A 12,718-nucleotide genomic window follows, 5' to 3' on the forward strand; every position below is an offset into this window, starting at 1 on the left:
AATTGGACTCTTGTTCCTAGACCCCGGGATAAAAATATAATTGGTACAAAGTGGGTATTTAGAAATAAGTTGAATGAAGATGAAAAAGTGTTAAGAAATAAAACAAGATTAGTGTGCAAAGGTTATTCTCAAGAAGAAGGTATTGATTGTGGTGAAACTTTTGCTCCTGTGGCAAGACTAGAAGGTGTTAGAAATTTACTAGCATATGCAACATATAGAGGATTTAAAGTATATCAAATGGATGTCAAATTTACATTCTTGAATGGAATTCTCGATGAGGAAATCTACATTGAATAGCTAGAAGGTTTTGTGGATCCTAGCAAAAGAGACATGGTTTTCAAACTACACAATGCATTATGTTGTCTCAAGCAAGCTCCCAAAGCTTGGTATGAAAGACTACAAAATTACTTGGTATAGATTAGTTTTCAAAGGACAAATGACACAGTAGTCTATATATCAAAGAAGGACCAAATAAGAAGATCATATTGGCAAAAATATTTGTTGATGATACTCTATTTATAGGAAATGATGACCTATGAAAAGCATTCTTAGAAGAAATGAGTAAAGAATTTGAGATGTCCATGTTTGGTGAAATAAAATTCTTTGTTGGGTTGTAGATACAACAGAAAAAAGATGGTATCTACATCACTCAATCCAAATATATCAAGGAGATACTGAAGAAATTTGGAATGGAAGACTCGAAACCTGTTGAAACCCCTATGTCCACTAGACATAAGCTTTCCAAAAATTATGACTCCAAGGCAATAGATTAAAACCACATATAGATCAATGATTAGAAAATTGCAATATGTAGTGCATAAAAGGCTTGATACTGCATTAGCAATTGGAATAGTGGCAAGATTCTCAACAAATCTCAAGGAAAATCACATGATGGCAATCAAGAGAATCATGAGGTATCTAAAAGATACTAAAGACTATGTTTTATGGTGCAAACTTGGAGGAAACTTGGACTTGAAGTTTTTTACTGATGTTGATTGGGTAGGAAGTCTTGATGATAGAAAAGACACTAGTGATGGAGCATTCTTTCTAGGTAAAAGACTAGTATCTTGGACAAGCAAGAAGAGAAATTGTACATCTCAATCCATAGTAGAGGTAGAATATAGTAGAGGTAGAATATGTAGCAACAACAGTCAACTATTCTAACATTGTTCAGCTCAAACTACTATTGAAAGGAATGAAGATAGAGATCAAAGATCCAATTTTCATATATTGTGATAACACTAGTACAATCAACATATCAAAGAATCAAATAATGCATTTCAAAACAAAGCATATTGCTATAAAATATCACTTCTTAAGAGACTTAGTGCAATATAAAGAAGTTAGATTGGAATATGTGAATATAAAAGAACAGATTGTAGACATATTCACTAAGCCACTACCTAAGGATGTATTTATGTATCTAAGAGGCAAGCTAGGGGTCATTCCCCTATCTAAAATCCACTAAATGAAGTTTAGTGAATACATCAACTAGAACCTATTGAAGATCAATAAGTTAGTGCAAAATTGGCAAGGGAATATTGTAGATAAATTAGTACTTAAGGTACATTGGTATTTACTAAATCATTATCTTTGGCATGTGTTGTCAAAGAGGGAGAAGTTTACTGTCATATCTCTAAGAAATTTCTGAACTAAAATAAAGTAAGGAACAAGAGAGGGAGAAGTTTTTCAAAGAAGAAGTTTGCTGAAAGAAGAAGAATGTTCTAAATGGACTTGGTAATAGCTATTATAGATAGAATCTAGTGTAAGAAGAGCTCATACTGATAGAGGGAGTTCTCAAGGCCAAATCCAAAATTTCATTGTGCTATGACATGTTTTGTTGTCATCAACACCAAAGAGGGAGATTGTTGGATACAATTGATTAATTGTGTGTTGTCTTTAATGTTACAAACATGTCATATCATTATCAGTTAGTATATGTTGACCTCACTCGGGCAGTAAAGATAGTTTTCAGTGTCTACCAAGCATTCTTGTGCTTGCCTAGTTCAGAAGGTAGTGTCTATTGAGTTCACTTGAGCATCGAAGGAAAAGTTGTAGGAAGTGAGTGTTAACTGAGCTCACTCAGTTAATAAAGGAAATTTGGATGGAACCAAAGCTAACCAAGCTGACTTGGTTGTCAAAGGATTTTGGTAAGTTTATAGTGTTAACCAAGCTTCAGTTGGTTAACACGGGAAATCTTTTCTAAGTTAGTTTCTACTAAGCTAGTTTGGCTAATGTAGGATTTTCTTATTTTTTTGTATTAAGCTTAATTGATTTATCTATTGATTCTAGCCCACCAAGATGATGAATATTGATTATTCTAAATTGTATTTGAGCTGACTTGACAAAGTGGAAGATATAATTATAAGGTCAAGCTGTGATTTCAAAGTGTGTGAAAGTATAAGAGATGATTATGTGATTAAAGATCTAATGATAAGTAGAGGAAGTAAATTTGAAGGATAAGCAAAATATCCTTGTAGAGCAATAAGGATATATTCAATCAAGAAAGATCAAGTACAAGTGAGAATAGAGATCTGTAATCAGCAAATTTGTTGCATTCAAATTAGGTCATCTCATTGTTAATCTCTAACCATTGTAGTAGTGATCTAAATCTCCTAATAGAGTTGGCTTAACAACTATTTGAAAATCCTCTAACAAGGTGGAAATTCCATTGAATTTTTCTTAAGACCTCTAACAAGGCCACTCCTAACAAAGTGATTAAACCCTCTAATAGGATCACATCTAATAGTGTGTTTTTTAACCTTTAATAGGGTTGGCCCCTAATATGGCTCACTTTAGAAGAGTGAAATATAGTAACTAGTTGCAATTGATAGTTTTTCCAAAATTAGGTTTCAACATTAAATCCTAGTGTCAAATGTGTTCATACTATTTTCTTTTATGTGTTTGCAACTAAGTTGAAGTAATGGTAATCATAGATAACATCTAAAGGTTTATTTGTTGATCTTTTACCGAGCTAATCCAATTATTTCTGAGTTACAACATTTTTTATGTTTATCAAGCTTCAACAATATTTAGTTATCTATTTTCATTTTGTACTGACATCTAAGGGATCTAGGATTTGTTTTTGTAGTAACCAATTCATCCCTCCTCTCTCAATTAATCCTCTTATATTTCCAACACAAACAACCTTTTTTTTTCATCTTCATGTGCCAACTTATGGCCTTCTTTACCATCTTTGTCTCCAAGAGCCTCAACTCTTCATCCCTTGATGTCTTCTCTATCTCTAAGACCTATATTGACTCATCTTCTTTATGTAATTCTTCTTGGAATTTAATGAATCCATGGTTCACCTTTAAGACTTCTCCAAAAGCCTTCTCTCTCATCTTCACAAGGATTCTTTGTTTTCTCACATCCTCCAAAGGACATATGACTATCCCAACTTGAATTACCTTGTCATGACCATGACCCTTATCATTCTTTTCCGCACCATTCTTTGCTATAACATTCTTTGATTCCACTCTACCTCTGGGCATGGATGTAAAGGTTGTTCCTCAAGTTGAGATGTTGGAGTTAGCCCTGAACTCATTTCTAGTTATTAGGGAGCAGAAAATGATTAATGTCCAACCCCATCTATCTGAGGGTGCTCTGGCTGAGGGAAGGTTGGAACCTCATGTGACTTCAAGAGTTGAGGAAGGCAAGGTTGCCCCATAGTAGGCTGATTAGGAGGCTGTGATGTTAACCTCACCACTTTTTGTGGGTAGGCTTGACCTATCTTCTAGTGAGGTGGAGAAGGATAGAGTTAATAGGGATATTATCATCTATCAAGACCTAGAGAAAAATCTTGTTTCCTCTATAGCTAGAGGGACTAGCATAGGAAAGTTGGATGTTTTGGTGAAGGATTTGGACCAGTGGGAGGATCTTCCTACCAATCAAAAGACTATTCTTAAAGCTTCTAGGTTGTTGAATTTTGGCATGGAGAGTGAAGTTCTTCTTTCCCCCAAGCCCAGGAAGAAAAAATTGAGAGTACCTTCTTTGGCCTCTTTGATTGAGACAAGAAGTAGCTGCAAACCAAATGTGGGATCAGTGGCCAAAAGAGGAAAAAAGTCAGAGAAGGAAGCCAGAGAGGAGGAGACTAGAAGAAGCTTGGTGAATGGGCGTCAGAGACCTCTTCAGGAGTGTTCCAAGAATTAATCATGAAGATAATATCATGGAATATTAGGGGCCTTAATGGAGCCCATAAGCATGAAATTATCAGGAACCTAATCAGAGATCAGAGACTAGACATTTTGATGATCCAAGAAACTAAGATGAAAAGGGATTTTTTAGGGAAGATTAAGTTTAGCAACTTGATGAGTGGGGAGGCTTCATACTTTGATGGTGCCTCTGGGGGACTATTCACCCTTTTTAACACCAAAATTTTTAGAATGGAATCTACTTACAATGAAGGTAATATTCTTTTGTGTAAAGTTTTTCATATCCCCTCCAATGATAGCTGGTTCTTGTTGAATTTATATGCTCCCAACAATAAGAGAGATAGAAAGAATTACTGGTCTAGAGCTTAGAGTCTTGTGTAGAGTTGCAATTTAAAGAAATGAATTATAATGGGTGACTTTAATACTCCACTATTGGATGAGGAGAAGAAGGGGGATCTGCCTTCGGACTGGGAAAGTAAAAATGACCTTTCAAACTTCATTAATGGACTATCTTTTCTAGATATGGACCTCATGGGAGGCTACTTTACTTGGTCAAATAAAAGCATTGGTCAAGATTTTATTCAGGTCAGATTGGACAAAGCTCTTATTGCTCCCAACTGGCTACAGTCCTCCTCTTGCAAATTAGCTCTTTTGCCCAGAGTGGGTTCTAACCACTCCCCTATTTCCCTTTCGGTTGTTCCTTTAGGCCCCAAAAGGCCCCACCCTTTTCATTTTGAAAAAATGTGGACCTCCCAACCTGATCTTTTAGATAAGATTAAGCTCTGGTGGAGTATTGATGTGGAAGGCATAGCTATGTACAGGGTAGCTAGAAAACTTAGCAACGTTAAAAGGATGGTTAAAGCTTGGAACAAGTCTGATTTTGGCCACATATTTTTTGAGAAGGAAGTCCTATCTAACAATATTTCTTCTATCCAAGCCTCAATTTAGGAGGATGGGTATGATGAGTTAAATAGGGAGGCTGAGTTGTCTATCCTTTCAGACTTACACAATATTATCAGTAAAGAGGAGAAGTTCTCGAGAAAAATATCAAGGGTAAACTGGCTCAAAGAGGATGACCAGAATATGAAGTTTTTTCATCTTACTACTCTAAAACATTGTGATAATAACAAAATCATGTGGTTTAAAGAGTGGTCAGGGAATGTTGACCAAGGATGAGGAAATCTCAACTGAGGTTATTTCTTTCTTCTCCACCCTATTGTCTTGGGATCCTATGCTATCCAAAGTGGATCAGGATGACATCGTTTCCTGTATCCCTTAGATAATCCTTCCCCACCATAATAAATTTCTTTGAGCCATTCCATCTGATTTGGAAGTTAAATATGCTCTCTTCTCTCTGTCAGTAGATAAATCTCCTAGCCTTGATGGTTTCCCCTCTTTCTTTTTCCAATTTTTTTGGCATGTATTGATGAAGGATGTGGTGAAGGCTGTTTAGGAATTCTTTGGGGCTAGAAGCATTCTCAAGGAGATTAAGTCTACTTTTTTAGTTCTCATTCCTAAAGTTCCTGGAGCTAATTCCTTGGACAAGTTTAGACGAATTAGTCTTTGCAATTCTTTTTACAAGATCATTTCAAAGGTTCTTACTTCCAGATTGCTCAAACTCCTCCCTTTGATTATTTCTCAATAGGAAACTAGTTTTTTCTTGGGCAGACAAATTTTAGACTCCATAATGATGGTGCATGAAGTGATTCACTCTATGGAAGCTGGAAAAAGGGAAGGGATGTTACTTAAACTAGACCACTCAAAAGCCTACGACAAGGTTTACTGGTCTTTCCTAGATATGGTGCTCAAGGCTTTTGGGTTTGATGTCAAATCTTGTAAGTTAATCTCTCAGTTGGTTACTACTTCCTCTCTTACTATCTTAGTCAATTTATCCCCCTCTAATTTTTTCAAACATTCTCATGGTCTTCATCAAGGGGATCCTCTCTCGCCTATTCTATTCATAATCTTGGTAGAATACATAGGAAGACTTATAGAGAAGAATAAGAAGGAAGGGAGAATCAAAAGTTTTAAACCTTCTTCTAAAAGTGCCCCTTTTATGCATCAAAAATTTGTTGATGATACTATAATGGGAGGGGAGGCTTCTATTAAGGAAGCAAAGGAAATGAAGGACATCTTGGATATCTACTCCAGAGGATCGGGATAGTCCATCAACTGGGAAAAGAGTTCTATTTTCTTTATCGACACTCCTAAGGACAGACAGAAGAAAATCTCCAAAATTCTAGGATGTAGTGTGGGGAAGCTCCCCTCTACGTATCTTGGGCTACCTTTGGGCACAAATCCTCCTGATTCTTTCTAGAATAGAATAATAGACAGATTCAATAAGAAGCTAGTTGGTTGGAAAGGGGCCTCTCTTAGCCAAGCTAGAAAATGCCAATAGTTTAAATCCACCCTTCAAAACTTGCCTATTTATGCTTTGAGCCTTTTTGTGATCCATAGGAAATTTTCTAAGAGGATGGAAAAAATTTAGAGAGATTTCTTATGGACGGGAGCTAAAAAGAATAATAGGTACCCTCTTGTTGCTTGGGAAAAAGTCTGTCTTCCCAAGAAATATGGTGGTCTAGGCATCAGGAAGCTAACTCACCTCAACAAGGTTCTTTTGGCTAAGAAAATATGGCATATCTTTAGTAGCACAGGGGAATAGAGAGACATCATGGAAAACAAGTATATAAAGAGGCCCTCTAAATAGTTTACCTCTTCAACAAAGATATCCCAAGAGGTTTCACTGTTTGGAATGGTTTTTTAAAAGCCAGGGACTTGGCTAATTCTAGAGTCTCTTGGAAATTAGGAAATGGGGAGGATATCAATTTCTGGTCTGATATCTAACTTATTCAAGGCCCTCTTCTGAACAACCCCAGCTATGAGGTCTGGGTGAATGACTGCATCAACCATTTTGGGTAGAAAGTTAGTGACTATAGGAATGACCAGGGATGGATAGATCTATCCATCATCTCTGAAGATCTTAATCCTATTATGATAATGATAAACTCTATGGCCCTAAATAACAACAAGGATGAATTGGTCTGGGGAGATAATGCCAATGGGCTATATACTGCTGCCTCTGGGTATTCAGCCCTTTAGAGATTAAATGAGATTCTTCCTTGGTTGAGGGCTTGGCTTCTTGGCCTCATTCCAAAAATTAATATGTTCTATTGGCTGGCTCTTCAGGAAAAAATCCTCACCTAGGATAACCTCATTAAAAGTGGTCATATTATGCCTAGCAGATGTGTGTTATGAAAAGATTAGACAGAGACTGGCAATCATTTGTTCATTCATTGCTCTTTCTCCATGGAGGTTTGGGTTTTCCTTACCCAGGACTTGGGCTTTACCTGGTGTGTGCCTTTTAACCTTCTAGACTTCTTCTATCAATGGAAATGCATGTTCAATAGGTTTGATTTGCAAGAATTAAGTTCTTGGTTTTTGCCTCATTTCTATTGGAGCATCTGGAAGGAGAGAAATAACAGAATCTTCAGAGATAAAGAGGAGTGGGCTATAGTGATAGGAAAGAAAACATTTGCAAACATTAAGGAAAACTATTTAGTAAGGAAAGGGGGAGATATAGAGTTAGGCGGCAGAAAAAAGGAGAAGGCAAAAGATAGAAAGATAAAAAGATAGGAAGCCAAATGGCTTCTCCCCCTGGAAGGATGGCATAAAACCAACTTTGACGGAGCATCCAAGGAACTCCTAGCTCCTTGAGAAGTGGAAGCATAATAAGGAATGAAAATGGTGATGGTATTGTGACTTTATCCCTCTCACTGGGATTTCAAACCAACCACTTTGAGGAAGCAAATGCTGCATGTAATGTTGTCAAACTAGAGTTTGAAATTGGAGTTACTAACCTTTGGCTTGAAGGGGACTCAAACAATATTATAAAATGTATTAACAGAAACTCTTAGCCATCATGGTTGATTGCAAATCTTATTGATGAGACTTGTGAGACTCTTGCCAAATTTGGTAGAGTCCATGTCACTCATATTTTCCAAGAAGCTAACCCGATTGCTAATAGATTAGCTAATATAGGGGTCGACGCAAACCAAATTATGAATTGGCATCCCAAAAATATTTTTTCGATGAATGTCAAAAGCATGATCGAACTAGACAAGATCCAAGGAAGTATAGAGAAGATCAATGTGCAATTATGAGCATGAAAGGATCAAGGGGAAAGGGTACTTCCCAAAAATGAAGCATAGGAAATTGTAGTTGTAATTTATTACAAACTTTTCGACCTGCTTTTTGGGTCTTTTTTTGCATTTACAATAGGAGCTACAAAAAGGTTATTTCTTTCTATATTCTGCTCAAGCAAAGAGGTTCCTATTAGTCACAGTGTGAGGTGCATATGAGAATTGAGGGTGTGCAGAGTGCAAATATGGTTGGTGAAAGGTGCAAAAAGGAGCCAGTTGGTGAAATTGAGAAATGGAGTAGGGAAAAATTTTGGGAGCAACTGGATCAGGGTTGGATTACTAGATACATTACGAAACTACATGGTTTTGATTAGGAGGTGACTAATAGTATGGTTGGTTTATGGAAGGAAAAAAGAGTCAAGGTGAATGAGGTATCATTCATGAACACAGAGGAGGTGATATAGACCATCTCTGAAATCTCGATTGAGGGTTTTAAGTTTTTCAGGGACTAGAAGCTCTTGGCTAAAGCTATGCAGGATTTTGTGAAGGATATTGAGGAACTGAAAAACCCTAAAGAAGATTGACACGTACTATGTTTTGGATACCATGAAGAAATTGTGGAGGTATCTTTAGAGAGCTATTATCAAGTACATTACTCTAGACCCTAGGTTTGATTAGGCTCGTACCCACCACTTTGTTCTTTTGAATCATTTTTGGCATAGTAGTAAAATTTCTTTTCCTTTTTACTTGTTAACTTCCATGAGCAAGGCGGTGGTTAGCTTCAAAAAGAAGCCCATTGATAACCTTGTTCTTCATGAGTGAATTTTGTTGCTCATTTATGAGTACTTTAAGGCTCAAACCATAAGCAATACCCCCCCTCAGACTGAGAATGTGACCTCTGGAAGCTCCAGCTTCTCTTCAGACTCGAATGATATCCAGAGCTTTAGCTCTAAGGATGGCAAGATTTCTTTCGTAGATAAAATTATCACCCTTCAGGTCAAGAATTTGTCTTCTTCCATTCCCCCAAGTAGGAAAAGCCCTAGGTTTCATGGGCAGAAGCATCATGTGAAGGATGTGAGGGTTGATAGTGATGATGAGAAGGATGTGGAGATGAAAGAGGAGGAAAAGGAGATGCAGGAAGTAAATAAGGAAGACTAGGGAGGGAAGAAATGCAAGAGGGAGGGTCTGGAGGATGAGAATATGCAGCTAGAATGGGATATGTCTTCATTGCCTCTTTCTCCTATCCATACTCAAGCCTAACCTAAGGAGCAAAAAATGGATTCTGAGACTGAGGGTGGGGAGGTGTAGGTTAAAGATAGGAGGAAAGCTTGGAAAAACTTTAATGTTAGGACCTTGAAAATGGGCATTTTTAGAGAGGCCATGAATTCATAGGTCCTTGTGGATAACCAAGAAGAGGAGCAGCTTGATGAACTCATAGACCCAACGATTGTGGCTATTTTGGATAATGTTAGGGAATCTAGGATGAACCTCTTGAACAATGCCCACAACAATATGATTGATAACATCAGATCAATCAAGTGGCTTTTCCATGAGCTAGAGGAGGTCAAAGAGCAGGTGGGTCATATGGAGGATAATAAGAATGGAGCGGATTTTGATAACAGAGATGGAAATGGTGAGAGGCTTAGTCTAGTAGAGAGAAGGATTAACAACCTCAAAATCTATAATCATAATCTCTTGAACTAGATGATACCACTGCTAAGCTCCATTAACAAAAACATTATTTCTTTAACTGGTTGGATCAAAGATAGAGTTATGAAGGAAGAAGAGGATGGAAAAGATAGGGAAAAAGCTAGATTAGTGGTTGACACTGCAAAGGACAACATCAATAATTGTCAGGACCAGGAGGATCAAAGGGAGCTCCAAAAAGAGGCTGAGGAGAACTAGATGGCCTATGAGGCTGCTCAGGCCATGCAAGACCTATAGAGAAAGAACGAGGACTAATCCACTGCCTATTTTTTTGTCTCAATCTATTTTTTTCACTTTTTGTGAGGGCTTTTGCCTTTTTCATTTCTATGTGGTTTATGTTCTTGGTCTTTTCTTTGTTCTTTGTTTCTAGGTTGAGCCTTGGGCTTTTTATTAGCTTTTGAACTTGAACTCTTTTGGCTGGGATTTTTGCACTTATTATCAGCCTTGTTGTTGCTTTAACTCTTGGGTTTCAGGGTCACTGTAAAACCTATTTATCTAATCAAAAACATTGTCTACCTCCTCATGAAACTTTGTCTCTTGTGACTTCTTTACCAACTAATACAAACTTGTTGCTTTCATGCTTATCTCCTCCTCTTTTCCTTCCCATGGATAATCTTCTTCTTTGTCTTCAACATCTAGGATATTCATCTGATCCATGTCTTTCATTTTCACTTCAAGACATCTATGATCCAAGGTATCTTCCTTTGCTATCTCTGCAACCATTCCATATTCACATTCCTTTTTTCTAAAGATTCCAACCCTATTAAACATACTAGTGTTCCAAGACACCTTCCATTATACTTGATCTTCACTCAATGGTTTCAAGACTTTCATTTGTCCACCATCCTTGAAATGATAGGTATTCTCTACTCCATCATGTTGGGTGCATTTCTCCACTTGCCATATCCTTCCAAGGATCAAATGACAATCCACTATAGGTACAATATCACACAAAATGACATCCTCATAAGATCCAATATTAAATTGGGCATATGTATTCTCTCTCACATCAATCTTATCCTAACTATTTAGCCCTTGTGACTTATAAGGTGTACTATGTACCACTCTTTCTAGATTCCACTTGCTAACCATCTCAAATGAAACAAGATTTGAAAATGAACCACTTGAAACAAAAACCTTACAAATTTTACCTTTAGATATACCTTGTGTCATTAATATTGGATAGATTTGATTGTACCTTATATCCTCAACCATGATAATCACCATACCTTCTATCAAATCTTCAACACTTACCTTCAATCTTTAGCCTTTAATCTTTGTCTCCTTGATGCAAAGGATCAACTCAAGAACTCTCCTCAAAGGATTTACTAAACTCTAAAGGCTCTCCAAGGATCTAATACAATAAAGATCAAAATATTCTTCCCCCATACTATTTAGCCAAAGTTCTTTGATCAACTTGGAAAATGAATCAACTTAGGACTACACCGCAAAGGATATTTCTACTTCAAGGGCTTAACCAAGAACCAAAATTGTCAACACCAATACAACCTTCTATAAGAACTTTCCCTATGCCTTGATACCACTTGATGTAGAGGAAAGAGTGATGTAACTCTTACACAAGATAAGTTGCAAAATTTTTCTTACAAACCCACAACTTCCTAAAGTGCTCAAATGGCTTTAAAGAGACTCAACCCAACCAAAGTTACTCTAAACACAAACCAATTATATATTTTATGTACTTAGGGTATATAAAGATGTATTAAAGTGGTTTCAAGGTTTCTTGACCTATCCCTTTCTCACAATGACAAAAAGACTCCAAACTAGCCTAATGAGGCCTAGAAATCAGCATTTAGCCCTTTTTGTCTTCAAACACAAAACTTTCCCAAAACACATGGAAAACTAAAGCCATATTCAAATACCCTTTTGACCATCCTATAAAATATCTTAATATTAGGTATTTTTCTTTTGGATGAAATAAGAGTATTAATCTTGTACACCTGCAAATACACTCAAAAGTGGGTGATTGTACAACTTCTAGGGCAAGACCATAGAACTCACTGTCCAACTAATCTCTCAACTATTCCTTATAGAATAATTATATGTACTATACTTTAACTTCTTTCCTCTATCCTATTAACTATACCAATCACTATTAGACCTTGTAGACCAAGTCACGAACCTCAGATCCAAGTATCCAAATTTAGATCATGTGCAATAAAACCTCGACAATGAAGTTTCCTTCATCTTTGCTCTACTATACTTATCTTCACATTTCACTCTTTGTGCTGCTTAAAATAATTTTTCATTCCTCCATAAATTCATTGTTATGATAAAGGAATATGTTCCTCCTTTATATCGAATCCATAAAATAATTCCCTGAGTTAGTTGTTACACCTTAATTAATTATTATATGACCACATTAAGAACATGTTACACTTAGTGATAACATTAATATTTCACCTTGCAACTTCAAAAAAATTTCTATACATGTAAAATTATGATGAGTGAGCTTAGCCATGTCATTTCCAACATGTCTTCTTCACATCTTTAACTTTAGCTTCTCAGAATAACAAATCTGCTAAGAGATATAACAAGTTTACTAGAACATGCCTTTGTGAACTCTATCTTAGAACAATCTTCACCAAAACTTGCATAACTTCTTTTAGACTTAATATCTTATGCTTCCAAGGTTAGCTACATATACTAGACACATAGTATAATCTCCCTTTAATGTTTCTATTGAAATTACTCAATGGT

Source organism: Cupressus sempervirens, chromosome 1 (genome assembly GCF_028749045.1).
Source record: "Cupressus sempervirens isolate cs-2001-9-10 chromosome 1, ASM2874904v1, whole genome shotgun sequence".
NCBI lineage: Eukaryota > Viridiplantae > Streptophyta > Pinopsida > Cupressales > Cupressaceae > Cupressus > Cupressus sempervirens.